The sequence below is a fragment of the Protobothrops mucrosquamatus genome, unplaced genomic scaffold (assembly GCF_001527695.2).
Source record: "Protobothrops mucrosquamatus isolate PMUCROS unplaced genomic scaffold, P.Mucros_1.0 scaffold860, whole genome shotgun sequence".
Taxonomy (NCBI): domain Eukaryota; kingdom Metazoa; phylum Chordata; class Lepidosauria; order Squamata; family Viperidae; genus Protobothrops; species Protobothrops mucrosquamatus.
Window position 1 is genome coordinate 294,901 of NW_015387115.1, and position 18,980 is coordinate 313,880.

Below are 18,980 nucleotides of genomic sequence, written 5' to 3' on the forward strand. Positions count from 1 at the left end.
ATTTCCACTGGACTACCTTTTTGGTGTAGGTTAAGGCAGCTTCCACAATCTCAGTATTCTCCAGATATGCTGATTTCAACCTCTAGTACAGATAGTCCTCGACTTACAAAAGTTCATTTAGTGACCATTCAAAGTTACAACAGCACTGAAAAAAGTGACTTACAATAGTTTTTCACACTTGTGACCATTGCAGTATCCCCATGGTCACATGATCAAAATCAGATGCTTTGCAATTGACTCATATTTATGACTGTTGCAGCATCCCAGGGTGATGTGATCACCTTTTGCAACCTTCTGGCAAGCAAAGTCAATGGGGAAGCCAGATTCATTTAACAATTGTGTTACTAACTTAACAACTGTAGTGATTCACTTAACAACTGTGGCAAGAAAGGTTGTAAAATGGGGCAAAACTAACTTAACAAATGTCTCACTTAACAATAGAAATTTTGGGCTCAGGTACTTTCAGCAATAGACTGCTGGGTGGGGACTTCTAGGACAGTGGTGGCGAACCTATGGCACGCGTGCCAGAGGCGGCACTCAGAACCCTCTCTGTGGGCACACACGCCATGCCCCAGAGATGGCAACCATCCCTCTTCAATCAGCTGCCCGCTAACTTGCCGAGGTCCCACATGGCCGGATGCATCCCAGCACCCATGTGCTCACTGGCCTCTGTGCCGATGGTGTCAGGCAGCAGCCTGCCTCACCTTGCCCTGCGACAATGGCACCTCCACCCTGCCTCACCTTGCCTCGCGCCCGCAGGACGAGCCTCCTACCTACTGCCCCACCTGCCAGAGACCCCCTGGATCTCCCCCAGCCCTGCCCGTCCCCCACAGGCATCCCTACCCATGAGCAACATCAAGGTGACCATCCCTACCTTGGCCACACCCACCCAGTCTGCCATGACCACCACAGCCATGCTCATCCAGTGGGCCATGCCCACCTGGCACCCAGCAATAAATAAGTGAGTTTTGGGTTGCAGTTTGGGCACTCAGTCTCTAAAAGGTTCGCCATCACTGTTCTAGGAGCTGCAACTGGCTGGGGGATTCTGGACATTGCAGCTTACACATTTGGAAAGCGGACTTTATTAGTTAGAGAAGGCTGGGCTAAGGCTTCTTTTTTCTAGGTTGTTAATGTTCTGAGTCTTAAACTGTTTAAATCTGCCTTTCTTTTCCCTTTTGTAACACTTTTAGTGTGGAATGCCCAGGGTATCACTTGAGTGAAATGTGCTATACAAAAGTATACACACATGTAATCCGTATGAAGTTTATCTATGTAATTGATCTTAATGTTATTATTTTGTTCTGAGTATTAAGACAATATAAGCTCAAATTATTATAATTTACTTTCCAGTGACTGCAAACCAGTATGAAAAATATAATTTTGATATACAATTTCCACAGATAAACTAGCAGATTCTTTCACATTTCTGTACTTGTACAATGTAATTTTTAACACGAAAGAAAACATGATAAAAATTGCTGTTGCTCATTTTATCCTAGGCTTGCTAAACTTTCTTATGTTTACTATGACTCCACAGAGGAAGTTAAATCATTATATTATTGATCTTGGTTTAGGGTTTTGTAAATCTATTATTTATACAACAAGCTCTGGTTAAAAAATCTTGTGTGAATTCAGCCAATTCGTTCATAAGGCAACTTACTCAAATCATATCCTAGTAAATGTACCATCCTATAGGCATATCAAGACGAACAGGAAATGTTGTTTCACATGCCAATAACGCAACAGTTAAAAAACTAAATGGAAGTGATGACCTGTCCTAAGATCATGCAGTTTTGGTGTCATACCTGATAGGCCTGAAACAACTTGAACTTTCAAATATTCCCCAAAGTACATAGTTCATCAGTAAAGCTGTGTCTATGCTGAAAGGTGTTATTGTTTTCTGTACTGAAAACCGCAAGGATTTACTTTCAAACCGCGCGGCATGCCTTCTCACCCAGCTTATACGACGGGCGTAATGTTATTCCTCCACAGATTTATAGTGACAGATCTCGTGTTCCCTTAGTTAGGAAAGCGTTTCATCTTCAGAGACAGAGACAGGGAGAGAGAGAGAGAGAGAGAAAGAGAAAGAGAGCCAATGTGCTTGTGATCATCGGGTCTTTTAAATATTGTTTTCTTTTGTCATCCAAGGAAATATTGTTTTCTTTTGTCATCCAATCAAAGGAAATTGATCACAACGATTGGTTTCCATTTCTCTTTTGTTAACGATGCAATGGCATCCTTTCCTATCTGCCTTCTTGCTTCGGTCACGGTTTCTTTTTCTGTTCCGAGACACCGGTTTACGTCCCGGCGACCAGCGTTAAGTCGCAAAGGAAGTTTCCTCTCGGCAAACCGCCCGGCCAAGACGACAGCCGCGGACGGGCTGGGGTGCGCGCGCCCTCTTTCCGTCGCAGGGAGTGGCGGCGGCGGCGGCGGCCCTCCCAGTCCCTCCTCTCTGGCTGGGGAGCTTTGCGGAGAGGAGGAGGGTGAGCTGTGGGAGGGTCTCCATTGAAATAAACAAGCAGCCAGTGATTAAAACGGGAACATGGCGGCCGCGGAAGACTCGGCAGCTCCAGCTTCCTCTTACAAAGCAAAGGTCAGCGCTGGCGGCAGCTTGAGCGATAGGAGCCGGAGACTTTACTGACCTCGGTAAATGGAAGCGCCTGTGCGCCCCGGCCGCCGGGCCCCTTCTCTGCGGAACAGGCGGGAGGTGGATAGCAGAGGGGCACTCCCGGCTGTGCGCTGTCGGATAACCCGAGCTTGCGCGCGGCGCAGCCGGGGAAGGCGAAGGAGCCGCCGGAGCTGATGCCGGGAAGACCAAACGGGGGAGACGACCTGGCAGCCAGATTGGCTTTCCTCCCCCTGTTCCCCTCCTCCGCCTCCCCGAGAGGCAACTTGGGGGGATCTTCACCCAAAAGGGGGAGGTGTCCGCCTGGTTGTCTGCTGCTCCTTAATGAGGGGCGTGCGGTTCCCCCGAGCGGGGAGTGAATAATGGAAGCGGGAGCGAACTGAAGTTGGGTTTTAACATCTTCCTCTCCTGCATTCTCTTTAAAGAGAAGGGGGTGTCTCGGCCGTCTTGCTCGAAGGGATGGCAGAATAGGGAAGCCGCCTCGGGAAACGGGGGTGCCGCTGGCAGGGAAAAAGCTGGCTGCGCCTCCTCCTCCTCTTCCTCCTCCTATCGAGGGAGGGTCGTTCTCGCAGAAGAGATTTTAGGGGTGGCAGCTGAGCGGCACCCTCCTCTCTCCGAAGGCTTCCCCAGAGAGCCCCCATCGTGCTGTCCCCCGGCAAGTGTGAGGGGGGCTGAGCCCCTCCAGGAAGGGGACGTGTTAGGGGAGGCTACGGCGGCGGGCTGTCGCGGTGCAAGTTGCCTCGGTGGAAAATTGAGTTGGGGCGGCAAAACTCTGGTCCCTAAACGAGCTTTTGTTGTGGTTAACTTCTCCAACTTTGTGCGCGGCGGCGCGGCCTTCGCAATCCCCCTTTCCCGGAACCCGACTAGGCCCTGCCTGCTCGCCGCTGGGTGCGAGCGCAGCTTGGGGAGCCGCATTGCTGCTTCGTGTGCCTGGCTGGGTGGGGGAGGGGACGGCGGTAGTAGTGGCGGAGGCGGCTCCGGCAGCGTCTCGGCTGCGCTGTCGTCCTCTCCGCTGGGCGGCCTAAGGAGCCGGGTTGCTGCCCGGTGGGCTGAAGGCTTCCTGGGCGCCTCGGCTTTGGAGCACCCGGGTATTCGGCCCTTCTTTCCTCTCTTCCCTTTTCCGTCTGGGCGGAATCGATCGCGCTGTGTACAATATGTGGGAATAGAGATGGAAGCGCGGGGAGAAGCGTCACCTTGCTTTCTATTTGGGACGTTTTTTTGTTTAATGGGTCAAAGAGAAAACCGTATTTCGACCTCCCCTGCTCTTAATTGTATTTGGAGAATTGCGTACGCCTTCTCTTTTCCCGTGTGGCAGTGAGGATGTGCGCCTAATCCCTTTTCCACCTGCTCCCTTTTCCTTGTGCAAGGGGAGGGTGTTGGATACAAACAGCACAGTTTTGCTGTAGCTTTCTATTGAAGGTGCACGCAGTCCCTAAGGCCTCTGATTTCAAGAAGCACAGCGACGGCGTTTTTGCTTCCTGATAGGCAGAAGCTTTTTTTATTCCTTGCTCCTGCTCTTGCAAAGGTATCCAGGGTTATTGGTTGTCTTGGTAACTTTGACTTTGTTCATGTAGTATCTATTTTTCATCTATGCCACTTCCCACATATATTGTTGTCATCAGCCTGATACTGCGGCTTTCTTAGGCTCATTGTATTGTATAAAAGTAGACGAATAAAACAAAGTTGAATAATAAAAATGGAAAAAATACATTCATAATTCTTGTTCACCTATAAATCATAAATGTATAGTTCTTTCATAAATCATAAATGTATAGTTTATGGGAGTGTAAACATGTTACTATGAATATATTATGAATATATTTCTAAAATTGTTTCATGAAAAGATAATGATGACCAAAAGGTTTTTTTAACTTATTAAATAAAAACAGTTCATTAATTTAGAAGTTTCATGAAAAAAAAATATCTTATCAGTGTGGTCACTAAAGAGTTGACACTGACTTAATGCCATAATCAGAAATTTAGAGTTTTAACTGCCTGGGACAGTCTCTGAAATTATATCAAAATTCTGAATATTCTAATTTACTAATTTCTAAGTGCATGTGAAGAAAGGTGTACAGATTTTAAAAATAAACAGAATCCTACATGTGTATAGATCTTGGAGTAATTCTGGTTTCATTATGCTTTAAACATCCCTTTTTAAAAGGAAAGCTGGACAGTAAAGGTATTTTAAAAAAATAGATTTACAGCTTCATTTGTAATTTGTGTATGTAAAAACTACTTATGGTATCTATACTAAATCTCTACTGGGTATCTGAGGCAGTAGCTCAGCTTTAGCCAATACAAATATATTATGTGGCATACAAGACTGTTGATACTTGGATTACAGAATAACCAGTTCTTAATTACTTGTTTCATTGTGATTTACAGTGTTTCTTAATACAGTGACAAAATTTACAAAAACTGATAAGTAAAAATATTGCTCTATAATAATCTTTTTCCAGTGGCTGCAAAGTATCGATTTCAGGGTTTTTTTGTTTTTTGTTTTGGTATAGTAATGATTTTGGTAGTAGTAACAATCATATTTTTTTCTATTTGTATTTTAAGTGTTCTGTAGTACATGAAAGATGATTACAAAATAAAATTACTAGTCTCTAAATTGTTGGAAGCCTTATGTTTACAAGATTTATCTTTTTAGATTTGTATATAGATTTATAGGTAGTGTCTATAGATTTAACTTATTAAAACTTATCTTCAGTAATGAGGATTAAGGTGCAAAGCAAAATCACTTCTTTGTGGCCTACTAAGGATGCTCTAATAGTCCAATTGATTCTTAAGTTGGGTAACCAACATGCTCAGTGTTACAAGCTGCCAAGCTGCCATATAAATTCAATAAAAACAATTTCTAGGATTTTTGTGATACTGTATATCATGGGTGACCAACATTTTGGCTTGCCTGGGTCTCATTAAGTGAAGAGGAATTGTCTAGGCCACATACAAAATATATAATATAGTTAATGTATATAAATAACAAACTTCCTTTAAAAGTTTATGATCTTGTGGGCTCTCATTACTAGCTGTCCAAGGCCACATGTGGGTTGGACACACCTGCTGTATATTATCTGTGCAAATCCTTTATTTCAAATGAGGACTCTAGTGGGGAATAGCTAACATGGAATCAATAATTAAGTTTGACTGTATTCATTGTGGTCTGACTAAGAAAATGATAGTGTCATATCTTTCTTTTTATTGTTTATTAATTTATATTATGCCTTTCCTCTAGGAGCTTCTTCTTCCAGTTTTTACCCACAGCAACCCTATGCAAAGTGTGGAAAAAGGCCATACTCTCTCAAGGGCTTAGTGCAGCTGCTTCAAAAGTGTTCCTTTGTTTCCTATATCCTTATGCACTGATAGTATTTTCAGTGGGATGTTGGTGAAGTGAAGTGGCTATACAGGCACTTGGGCATGGACATGATTGGGGAAGGTTTCAGAAGAGCTGTGCTGAATCTTTCAAAGAACACAGCTGCTTTAGAACTTCAGGGAATGCTATTTTCTTAAAAATGTTTCAGAAAACACTGCTTTAAATACTTGCATAGCCTGCCATAAATTAATGTTGATATATTGCATTTATAGACTTAGTTATTATATGAGTGATAAAAAAATCTTTAAAATTTGTGCAATAACTATTCACTTTAACCTTTAGTTAAACATGCTTTTTGTGATGGGACAATAAATTGCAGTGTTTGGGTGAAAAACTAATATAAGTGATAGTCATGCTAAATGAACTTGATAGGTTTAAAATAGACTTTGTTGTAGCTGTTCTACGATGTTCATTGTCTTCTGTCACCTTTTGTTGATGATCTTGCCTCCATGTTGACATCTGTTGTAGTTTGTAGATGTAATGAACTCCCAGGGTGGATTCATAATGTAGAAATTTTGAGATTCGAACTGCAAGGAAAATGTAGGTTTTCTGAAATATTTTATAAATATTGTGCTCTGAATGAATTGGCTTACACATGTTTAATCCTCTTTACATAACAATCTAAAATCCATCTGTCTATTTGACAAGTCCTTGGTGTTCCTTTCTTTGTTCTTTCTTGCATTAAAAAAATATTCCAATAATACTAGATGTGTTTTTTCTTGAGAATTAAAATCTACGTATGTTTTCCTGTTACGATTCATAAATATTTTATTGCTTTCATATCAAGCATTGAAGAGGCAAAGAACATGCATTTGAAATAACATAAATTATAACAAACTTGTGAGCCACTAAGATTTTTCTGTGATTGCAGCAGCATACAAATTTAATCAATAGTACAATATATTTGTGTGTGTGTGTGTGTATGTATGAGTGAGAGATAAGATTTCCTTACCTGCAAGATATAATGAAATCTTACTAGGTTAACACTATTTGTATGAAACAGAACATCCATTATCTGATTATATTCTTTGACCACCTTGGATAGTTGTAAAGACTAGCCTATGGAAGGAAATGTAGCTATAGTAAGAAAGAATTAGTTGAACATATGTGTATCTATAGAAACAGGAGTGTCCATTATAGCCTTGTAATTTGCTCTCAGGTGCATATTATCTTTTATAGTAGGCAATTTTGATTTTACCAAAAATGTTTTGACTTGGAAATAAAGATAATAAATTCGAAGTGTAGCAATATGTTGATTCTTCCAAAATATTTATTCACTTAGGAAATGAATCTCTTAGTAGTTACATGTAAACTAAAAGATACTGTAAATAGCCTTATTCATTTGGGAGGAAAGTAAGCCTTGTTAATATGTTGCTGCTGCAATTTAGAAGTTTATGCCATTTAAATGGTACATATATTCTTCTAAATAAGTTCAGGATTCTCTCTTTTTGTCATAATATTAGGTAGTAAGTACACTTGAGTAACCACTGAAATGTCAGATTCATAAGTAACCACTGAAATTAGAGCTGTTCAAACTGAAATAAAATAATTGTTTGTCATGTATTTGACCTTTTATAATGTAATGTAGATGCATGTTGTGAGAATCAAAATAACATAATTTTATTGAATTCTATGGCTAATTTCCATTTCATTTCAGTATCATATCTATGTTCAGTTGTGGTCACTAGTCATTATAGCATGTATTCTATTGGCTGTTTTGTGTGGAATATAGACGTTTTATTACTTTATTTTCAGGGGAAGGCATAGCAAGAGTTGTCACCTAAAAATACTGCAGAGAAAACTTCTGTTCTCAGCTGAACTTGAAAGAGGAAGTGTACCTTTATGCTAGCAGTATTGCATAAAGCTGTTTCCTGTTGAACATTGAAGGTGCATCTTGCTTTATAACCACAGTTGATTATGTGGGTGAGCTGACTATATTACTTTTGGTCACATTTTATATTTTATAAAGTATTCTTTTCATCTTATAAAACTCATATTTTAAAAATTTTTACTAAGTATTCTGAGCACATGTTTATAAGGTGTGAGTGAGTTGTGTTATTTCCAGGGTATTTGGGAGGTACCAAAAAGACTAAGCCAGGTAAAGTCCAGATCAGCACCAGATACCTTTGTAACACATTCCAAAGAAACTATGTTGGAAATTCAAATGAGCAGGTTCAAATTTTGCTTTTGAAACAGGCAATTCTAGACTTTTATATGCAGATAGTCCTCTTGAGACCTTTCTTGCCACCATTGTTAAATAAATCACTGCAGTTGTTAAGTTAGTAACATGATTATTAAGTGAATCTGGCATCCCCATTGACTTTGCTTGTCAGAAGAGGATCCCATGACCGCAGAACACTGCAATCGTCATAAATACAGTGATGGAAAAAAGTATTTGATCCCCTGCTGATTTTGTACGTGTGCCCACTGACAAAGAAATGATCAGTCTATAATTTTAATGGTAGGTTTATTTTAACAATAAGAGACAGAATAACAACAACAAAAATCCAGAAAAACGCATTTCAAAAAAGTTATAAATTGATTTGCATTTTAGTGAGTGAAATAAGTATTTGACCCCTTCACATGACGTAGTTGGCAATCACAGAGGTCAGACATTTCTTGTAGTTGGCCACCAGGTTTGCCCACATCTCAGGAGGGATTTTGTCTCACTCTTCTTTGCAGATTGTCTCCAAGTCATTAAGGTTTTGAACCTTCAGCTCCCTCTACAGATATTCTATGGGATTAAGGTCTGGAGACTGGCTAGGCCTCTCCAGGACTTTAATGTGCTTCTTCTTGAGCCACTCCTTTGTTCCCTTGGCCGTGTGTTTTGAATCGTTACAATGCTGGAATACCCATCCATGACCCATTTTCAATGCCCTGGCTGAGGGAAGGAGGTTGTCACCCAAGATTTGATGGTACGTGGCCCTGTACATTGTCCCTTTGATGCAGTGAAGTTGTCCTGTCCCCTTAACAGAAAAACACGCCAAAGCATAATGTTTCCACCTCCATGTTTGACGGTGGGGATGGGCATTCCTCCTCCTCCAAACACAGCAAGTTGAATTGATGCCAAAGAGCTTGATTTTGGTCTCATCTGACCACAACACTTTCACCCAGTTCTCCTTTGAATCATTCAGATGTTCATTGGCAAACTTCAGATGGGCCTGTACATGTGCTTTCTTGAGCAGAGGGACCTTGCGGGTGCTGCAGGATTTCAGTCCTTCACGGTTAGTGTGTTACCAATTGTTTTCTTGGTGACTTTGGTCCCAGCTGCCTTGAGATCATTGACAAGACAATCCTATGTAGTTCTGGGCTGATTCCTCGCTGTTCTCATGATAATTGAAACTCCACGAGGTAAGATTCTGCATGGAGCCCAAGACCGAGGGAGATTGACAGTTATTTTGTGTTTCTTCCATTTACGAATAATCACACCAATTATTGTCACCTTCTCATCAAGCTGCTTGGTGATAGTCTTGTAGTCCATTCCAGCCTTGTGTAGGCCTACCATCTTATCCTTGATATCCTTGGACAGCTCTTTGGTCTTAGCCATGGTGGAGAGTTTGGTATCTGATTGATTGATTGATCCTGTGGACAGGTGTCTTTTATACAGGTAACAAGCTGAGATTAGGAGCACTCCCTTTAAGAGAGTGTTCCTAATCTCAGCTCATTACTTGTATAAAAGACACCTGGGAGCCAGAAATCTTGCTGATTGATAGAGTATCAAATACTTATTTCACTCATTAAAATGCAAATCAATTTATAACTTGTTTGAAATGCGTTTTTCTGGATTTTTTTTGTTGTTATTCTGTTTCTCACTGTTAAACCTACCATTAAAATTATAGACTGATAATTTCTTTGTCAGTGGACAAATGTACAAAATCAGCAGGGGATCAACCAATTTCAGAGAGCACCAAAAAACCCTCAATATAATGTCTACAATATGAATTTTTATATTAAAAACATTATTTTAAAGATAGGCTGCTTACATGTCACGTACTGCATGAGCAAAATGTTACAAGTTTCATAGTCAGATGACATAAACTTCTTTGAATGGGAGAAAAAAGGAGATGGAACTGCAGCTGACTACACACAGTCCTCAACTTACAACAATTTGTTTAGTGACCATTCAAAGTTACAATGGCACTGAAAAAATGACCTATGACCGTCCATGGTCACTTAATCAAAACTCGGATGCTTTTTAACGGACTTATACAGTGAGGGGGAAAAGTACTGTTTTCTTGCAGATCCCCCAAAGTAAGGCAGCATCGTCAGTGCTAGTAAGGAGTGGGGTTTGCTCTCAGTTTATATTCTAGTGGTTTGTTACCAGTAGTAGGGGTGGTTTTAGAAGTACTTTAGTTGGACTGTTTACTGTTGGCTTCTTTGGCAGTTTCTTGATTGAGGTACTGTTTACTTGATTGTTGGTCTGATGTTAAATCTTGGAGTTAATCTATGCTCATCTGGATGCTGATTGCTGGTGGAGAGGCGCTTAGGTCTTTTTGTTCCTTTTTTGGCTTGTTGAATGTCTCTTTTGCATATTCCATGGATATTGTTATGGCTGATTTGTCAGAGTGCCCTAGAAATTCCCTAGCATTTTTGGACTTGGCTTGGTCTAGGACTGTCCCAGTTTCCCAACTGAAACTATGGTTAAGTCTGTCCATATGTTGTGAAATTAAAGAGCTTTCATCATATCTTCTGACTGCTAGTTGGTGTTCATGAATGTGTTCTGCCAGTCTTCTGCCTGTTTGTCCTACATAGTGGTTGTTGCAGTCACTACACTGTATGTAGATGACTCCTGATTTTCCTTCTGGGGCTGCTGGATATTTTGGTTTGCTCAGGATGCTTTGAAGGCCTTGAGTTAGCTTTTGTGCTACACTGATTCCATGTGGAATCAATCAAGCTCAAAGAGCACCAAGGACCCTCATATCAACCCTAAGCTACAAATATTCTCCTTCTTTGAAACATTAAATTGCTGGATTGAATATAAAGAGTCAGAAGGAACTTATATAAATATAAATTAATATAAATTAATATGCATAAATTGTTTTCAATATTTGTGTGTGTGTACGTGCTAAGCAGTGGTATAAATCTTTAATATTTTTAATAACATTTTTAATTATTTTTAATTTTTACAAAATTTGCATTCCCTTGTCATAACATACATGATTTCTTTTATATCCTAAAAAGTATCTTAAGATACTTCTATATAATATTTAATTCTCTATTCCAATTTGAGAATAATTATTGGCATATGGGAGAAATGTGCACATTTGGTACATTTCTATCACTGAAAATGAAATATCTGTAACTTTTGGAAAAGAATAAAATCAATAATTATAGAACAACAGAAATTGTGGGCGCTCCATCACTGGACATTTTCAAGACGAGACTAGACATTCACCTGTCTGAGACGGTATAGATTCTCCTGCTTGACCAGGGGGCTGGACTAGAAGAGCTCCAAGGTCTTCCAGCTCTATTCTGTTCTGTTCTGTTCTGTTCTGTTCTAACATAGAGTGAAAACACGAAGTGAAAACAAAATATATGTATCTGGGGAATTAACTAGAATTGGTTCTTTGTTATATATTTGTTTTGTTTGATTTTTAATATACTGTCCATTCACAAATACAGGTTCTAGGGTGATATATAAGAGGGAGTTGGCACCAGGCTAGAAACCAGAAATCTGTGAGATCTAGTTCTACCTTAGATACGAAAGCTGGCTGGTTGACTTTGTGCCAGGCACTCACCTCTTTGATTGTTATTCTAGGGAAAATAGAAGGAGGAAAAAATAAGTTTGCTACTTTGAGTTATTTATAAAATACACAAAAGTTCAATATTGGGAAGAGTAAAAACTTCTGCACCAGTTGAAACCATTTATTTAAACTTTCATATCTAATATATTGCCTTGGTCTTTCCTAATAGTCTCCCATTAAGCAACCTATAAACATAGCACTAAAACATTTCAGAATGCTGAACAGTTAAACACTCAGGCAACTTAAAAAAAATTCTATTGATAGTTGATACCAAATATATGGAAGCGAGCTGCAAAAATTAATGAGAGGAAAATAATGCATATATTAATTTTTATTTAAAAAAATATGCAAAATTTGATGATGGAAACAGCCAAAGATATTTGCATTCTTCTTACTTTCTGTTTATGTGAGAGCTTATGTACTAAGAATCCTGAAAAGTTCTAGAGATAAATAGTTTTGGTAAACCACTGATCTGAGTATAGACAAGGCTGCAATCTTATGCATGCTTATTTATTTCAATAGGACTTTTATAGTATGCTTAAAGTGTAGATGGGCTACAGTCATTTACTTACTGATTCTTTATATATAATTAGTTGATTGTACTTACTGATTCTAATGTTTTGTTAGATGTCATATTTCTGCACATGAAGGCTAGCTTCTGCACATGGAATGATTTTTGTGTGCTTTATGTTAGAAAAACATAGATTCTACATTTTTTTCTTCGGTTCATGTCTTATTATACACCTTTTCATATGAGGAACAGAATATAACTTTTTTTCTTTTTTTCTTGGTTACTTGGGTTGAAGCCATTGTGCCATGGGAGGATTATCAATATATCTTCTTTGATAGTCTGTAGAGTCTCCAATTAAATATAAATTTTGGAAAGTCATATTTTTTTAAAAAAAATAACTTGTATTATCTATTGAAAAATTGGAGAAGGCACCAGTATTTTTTTTGAAATAGCTGATAGGAAATTACTGAAACTTCATGAATTTTTGGCTATTTTTAAAATACAGTTTTAGCTTTAGTGCCCATAGGACCACTTTTTTAAAAAATCACTTACAGTATGCTATAATTTTCTTCTGAAAAATAAAATAATCTGCAGGTATTTCATGCAGTAATGATTTGAATACTAAAAATTGTTGCTAAATGCTGTGATTACAGGAACTTGCCTTTAATAGTAAGAAACTATGTTCTTAGTTTTCATCAATATTTATCATACTAAATTTTCCAGATATTCTGTACTGAAGGATATTTAACTTTTTGATGTCATAAAGTGTTTATCTGGAGAATGATTTGATTGTCTATTTTCTGCGTTGATTTTAAGCAGGTTAAATATTGATAAACAGGCTCAACTGCATCAATATCTTGCTCTTACTAGAGCAGAATGTAACTGGTTGGATGCAAGTGATGCTTGTACATGATTCTTTCAAATACTCTGTTAAGAGACTTTGTTGCTTGCAATATGGACCTTTGGCTTTTTAAAGCTAAAATTTCTTTACATGTAAATCTGATTTCCACACAAAAAACATTAAAAAAATATTATTCTTTAGAAATGGTGCCTTAAATTATCAAGAAAAGAATCATTTTAGAGTACTTTAGAACAGGGCTCTCCAACCTCTGGGCCACCATCCACTACCAGGCCGGGGTTTATTTGCAACTGCCTGCATGCGTGCATGGCATCCCACTGCTCTCATGGTGCAGTTCCCCTATCCCTCCCGCTGGGCCGCCAAGCCACAAAGGTTGGGGACCGCTGCTTTAGAGTGACAAAAAATTAATGTGGCAATATAAAATAAGCAGTAGAATTCAGTATTAATGTTTATTGTCTGTTTGCTTGTTTATAGCAGGCTTGAGATGTATCTGAAGATTGAAGTTTTCAAATATTCAACCAATACTGTTTTAACTGCCTCATTGAGTCTTGGTAAGTTATCTTTATTAAGTTATCATTATCAGGAATGAAGTATATGAAATGTTGCAAAAAATAATTCATGTTGTGTTTTCAGATTCTTTTTTCTGTTGAAAAGAGGTTTCATATGTTCACATATTAAAAAGACTTATTAGCTAACTAAGTCATATTGAAAAGCAGGCCTTGAAACAGATTTCCTACATGTTTGGACTCTCCCACTTAGGAAATCTTTTGGAGTGGGACGGGCCACCTTTCCTCACCTTGTGGGGTCTGAGGTGAAGATATCCAGTCTTGAGACCCTAATGATGCAGTACCTGACTCCGTTATCCTTCTCTTACCATCTCTTGCCAAAGAAAGTTCCTGTCAGTTGTTTTCTGTAATGGAAGCTCTAAGAAGGAACACTGAAACAGAATTCAAAGCAAAATATTACAATTATTTTGTTTTGGTCTTAGCAGTAAAAAAACTGGTGTTGCTTTGCAAAGCAGGTGTAAGAATTAGTTCTTACACAGGCAGTAAAAAGTAACATGGGAGCAAATTGCAAAAACAAGGGACAGATGAAAACCAACCTTTTAACACAAAATAAGGGGTGGGTAGCCTATTTCCTAGAGATTGCTCTTCAAACATAGCAATCATTAGGTATATTTCATTACGGCTTTGAATCTTTTTTTCAGTACAAATAACTTATCAGAAAGTCTTATACTGTGTGAGCTTGGCTAATTGGTTCCAGTCCTGCCTGTTGGACTGGAAGTCTGACAACAGTATCAAGGTATGCTTTGTTGGCAGCTTTATTGAAGTGAGGTGCTTTTTTAAAAGCTTGCATTGGCTTCCTCAAAAATGTATTTTGAGTTTATATAATGAGGCCTTATTCTGAAAGTCTTACAATTTCAGTTTTGTTTCAGATCTTTTTTTTTAATTGTAAATCTTTAAAACTCTGCAGGCAGACCATGAACTGCATAAAAAATATACCTCCTTTTTTTCAAAGATAATGCCCTTGTTATGCGGTTAAATCTGATGGATTAAAAGTAAAAATGGCTCAATCAGGGACAAAATATAAAAGGAACAATAGACAGTAACTCTATTTGTAACTCAGTTCAAATATAGTCAGATTATTTTTGTTTGCATTTGCATAATTTCCCTTTATGGCTTGAGAGAATGACTTAGTTTAGTTAGAAATAGGTTACTGCCTATCTAACTAGAGGCCAATGTCTACCACCACCATGCCTGGTATAGAATTTTCCATCACTTTTCCACACTATAGTGAGGGGGGAAATTATTTGATCCCCTGCTGATTTTGTACATTTGCCCACTGACAAAGAAATGATTGTAATGGTAGGTTTATGTTAACAGTGAGAGACAGAATAACAAAAAAGTCCAGAAAACGCAATTCAAAAAAGTTATAAATTGGTTTGCATTTTAATGAGTGAAATAAGTATTTGATCCCCTATCAATCAGCAAGATTTCTGGCTCCCAGGTGTCTTTTATACAGGTAACAAGCTGAGATTAGGAGCACTAATTGGGGCTCCATGTGAGATCTCACCTCGTGGAGTTTCAATGATCATGAGAACAGCGAGGAATCAGCCCAGAACTACGTGGAATGATCTTGTCAGTGATCTTAAGGCAGCTGGGACCATAGTCGCCAAGAAAACAATTGGTAACACACTACACCGTGAAGGACTGAAATCCTGCAGCACCCGCAAGGTCCCCCTGCTCAAGAAAGCACATATACAGGCCCGTCTGAAGTTTGCCAGTGAACATCTGAATGATTCAGAGGAGAACTGGGTGAAAATGTTGTGGTCAGATGAGACCAAAATCAAGCTGTTTGGTATCAATTTGTTTGGAGGAGGAGGAATGCCCATCCCCACCGTCAAACATGGAGGTGGAAACATTATGCTTTGGGGTGTTTTTCTGCTAAGGGGACAGGACAACTTCACTGCATCAAAGGGACGATGGACGGGGCCACGTACCATCAAATCTTCGGTGACAACCTTCTTCACTCAGCCAGGGCATTGAAAATGGGTCATGGATGGATATGGCAACGACCCAAAACACACGGCCAAGGGAACAGGAGTGGCTCAAGAAGAAGCACATTAAGGTCCTGGAGTGGCCTAGCCAGTCTCCAGACCTTAATCCCATAGAAAATCTGTGATGGGAGCTGAAGGTTCGACTGCCAAACATCAGTCTCTAAACCTTAATGACTTGGAGAGGAACTGTAAAGAGGAGTGGGACAAAATCTCTCCTGAGATGTGTGCAAACCTGGTGGCCAACTACAAGAAACGTCTGACCTTTGTGATTGCCAACTAGGGTTTTGCTACCAGTACTATGTCATGTTTTGTGAAGGGGTCAAATACTTACTGCAAATCAATTTATAACTTGTTTGAAATGCGTTTTTCTGGGAGTTTTGTTGTTATTCTGTCTCTCACTGTTAAAATAAACCTACCATTACAATCATTTCTTTGTCAGTGGGCAAACGTACAAAATCAGCAGGGGATCAAATAATTTTTTCCCTCACTATATTTATTTTTTCAGCTCTACTTAAAAAATCAAGGTAAGATAAGCAAAGGTAAGATTTATGCAGGCTTATGGTTGAATAAAAAGCTTCTGAGGAGTAGTAGCATACAGTACGCATACATGAATTGTTTATCCTTTTCACAATTACTATAACAAATTTTTAGACTGCTGTGGTAGGATTTTGTCTTGTCAAAGCACACTGTTTCCCACTGGCTTTCTGATCCTATCAGTGATACTTTGTCAGGATGCTCCCCTACCTTAATCTCTTTCTTACTGATTCTGTTGCTATATTAAATTACTCAGTCTTTAAATTTGAACCATCATTGCCTTCGCATTAAATGTAAACGTGGTTAGCTATGATATATAAAACATAGTATATAAAGCACAGTGGCCTCAGTAGGCACAAGTCTATGTTTTGCCTGTTTCCCATTATTTTTGAATCTGAAAGTAGTATTAAAAGCAGTGTGTAATAAAAATCCCACCATGAGATTTTCTGATATATAAAGTATTCCATTAAAAAAGGATCAAACTTTTGAACCAGCCTAAAGTAGATATTTAAAGCTTACACTTTTTTGCACATCAGTATTAGGATTTTTAGAAAATGATCTTTTAATTTTATAAATAACAGTGTTTTCAAGTATGTGTTTTGATATACAGGATTCTGACTTATTGCTTATCTTCTGCTGTATGATATTATAGTACCAGGAAGAGCGGGTAATGTCGAAAACTGGCAACAATCTCTGCCATCTACAAATGACTAGATGAAGGCAGATTTTTTACAGTATCTGAATGAAGATAGTGAAAGAACTACCCCAGTGACTGCTTGACAGTAACTGGTGCTAATTAAATACAGAGTCAAATAATGACATTGATTCCTGGATGAAAGCCAGATTTCCTTTGGCTTTCAGAAAACTTAATTTTCTAGCTCTGTTTATCTGTCAGCTTGGTGTGATATTGCAGCTGACTTGGCATTCATAGTGAAAACAATGAGTATCTTCTTTATGAAATTAGTTAATTTAATATTTATGCATTTGACAATGTATTGAGCAAGGAGTTGTTCATATTTTTTTTAATAATGATCTATCATTGTGCTCCAGTCCATCTCAGTATTTCTTCTACATGGCTTGCTAATAGTTTGATTAGAAATCATCAGTTGAGATTATGCTATATTCATATACAAAAGTATTTTATATGTGCTCTGAGATATCTATGATTTTGTACATTGTCTAATGTTTGAGAATTGATATATTCTATTACTTCTGTGTATCTATAATCCCAAGATTAAGTCTCCAGGTTTCTGGTTTACACTACTGATACAGTTTATTTGTGTAAGAATTGCACAACAAATGTAACACATATAGGTAATCATTAACTTACAACCACAATTGAGCCAGGATTTTGTTTATACATCATTGCAATCATAAGTCAAGTTGCCATATGACTGGATTTGATTTTATAGCTATTTTTACAATGTTATTAAGCAAGTCATTTTGTCATTAAGGGATTCACATGATAGTAACTACAAATGCAGCTTATCCAGTGGATGGCTTTTGCTGGAAAAGAAGCAAAAGGTTGCAAAATTTGATTGTGGGATGCTGTAACCAATAGCGATGGTGAAGCAATTATAATTTCAAGGACAGGTATAAGAAACTTTTTTCAAGTACATCATAACGTCTAATAGTTATGTGACCAGCTGTAAGTTGAGGACTACCTATATGGAACAGTTGCTATTCAGCTTTCTTTCATTGTTTGAGGTTTGGCTGTTCCAGTAAACTCAGTATTGTATTGGTAGCAATATCAGTTGCTGAAAGGGTTTTAGTTCTGCATATTTTGTTTAATATCTGCTTTTGTATGTTAAGTGAGGATATGTTGTGAACTCCAGAAGAACATACAGTGGATATAGAAAGTCTACACACACCCATTAAAATGCCAGGTTTTTGAGATGTAAAAAAATCAGATCAAGGTAAATCACTTCAGAATTCTTTCCACCTTTAATATAATGTATAAACTACAGTTCAGTTGAAAAACAAACTGAAAACTTTTAGGGGAAAATATAACTATAAAAAAAACAGAACAACATGGCTGCATAAGTATTCACACTCTCTTATAAGTAGAGATATGGCTGTGTTCAGATTTAACCAGTCACATTAAAACTGATGCTAAATAGTCAGTACACACCTGCCATCAATTAAAATGACTCTAATTAAGCCCATATGAAGGTCAACTGTTCCAGAAGGATTTTTTTGGCATTTACTCAGTTGCCTCTTACAGCAAGATGCATGGTCTGCAAAGAGCTGACATAGCATCAAAGGGATCTCATTCTAAGATATCAGTCAGGAGAAGGGTACAAAAAAAATGCTCCAAGGCATTGGATATACCATGGAACATAGTGAAGACAATCATCAACAAGTGGAGAAAATATGGCCCAACAGTGATACTACCAAAAACTGGATATGCCTCCAAAATTGATTAAAAAAACAAAGAAGAAAATTAGTCCAAGAGGTCTACAACAACCTTAAAGGTTGTATTACATGTGACAACAATCTCCCATATCCTTCATATGTCTGGGCTGTAGGGTAGGGTGTCAATACAAAAAGCCTTTTCTAAGAAAGAAAACATCCAAGCCCAGTTACATTTTGCAAATACTTACATCACATCTGATAAAAGCATGTGGGAAAATATGTTACAGTCTGATGAGACCAAAATCGAACTTTTTTGCCATAATTTCCAAAAGTATGTTTGGCGCATAAACAACGTTGTACATCACCAAAAGTACACTACATCCACAGTGAAGCATGGCGATGGCAGATTATGCTT

The 18,980-nt window shown here is 38.4% G+C and overlaps 1 protein-coding gene across 1 annotated transcript in view; it reads left to right on the forward strand.

Moving 5' to 3' along the window:
* Window positions 1–2,513: 2,513 nt before the first annotated feature.
* The window catches only part of NCOA2 (nuclear receptor coactivator 2), a 133,690-nt gene continuing 117,223 nt past the window's right edge, over window positions 2,514–18,980 (forward strand). Inside the window, exons 1-2 of the mRNA XM_015819114.2 lie at window positions 2,514–2,646; window positions 13,594–13,670. The gene's annotated coding sequence lies outside the window, so the exon portion shown is untranslated. The remainder of the gene's footprint in view (window positions 2,647–13,593; window positions 13,671–18,980) is intronic.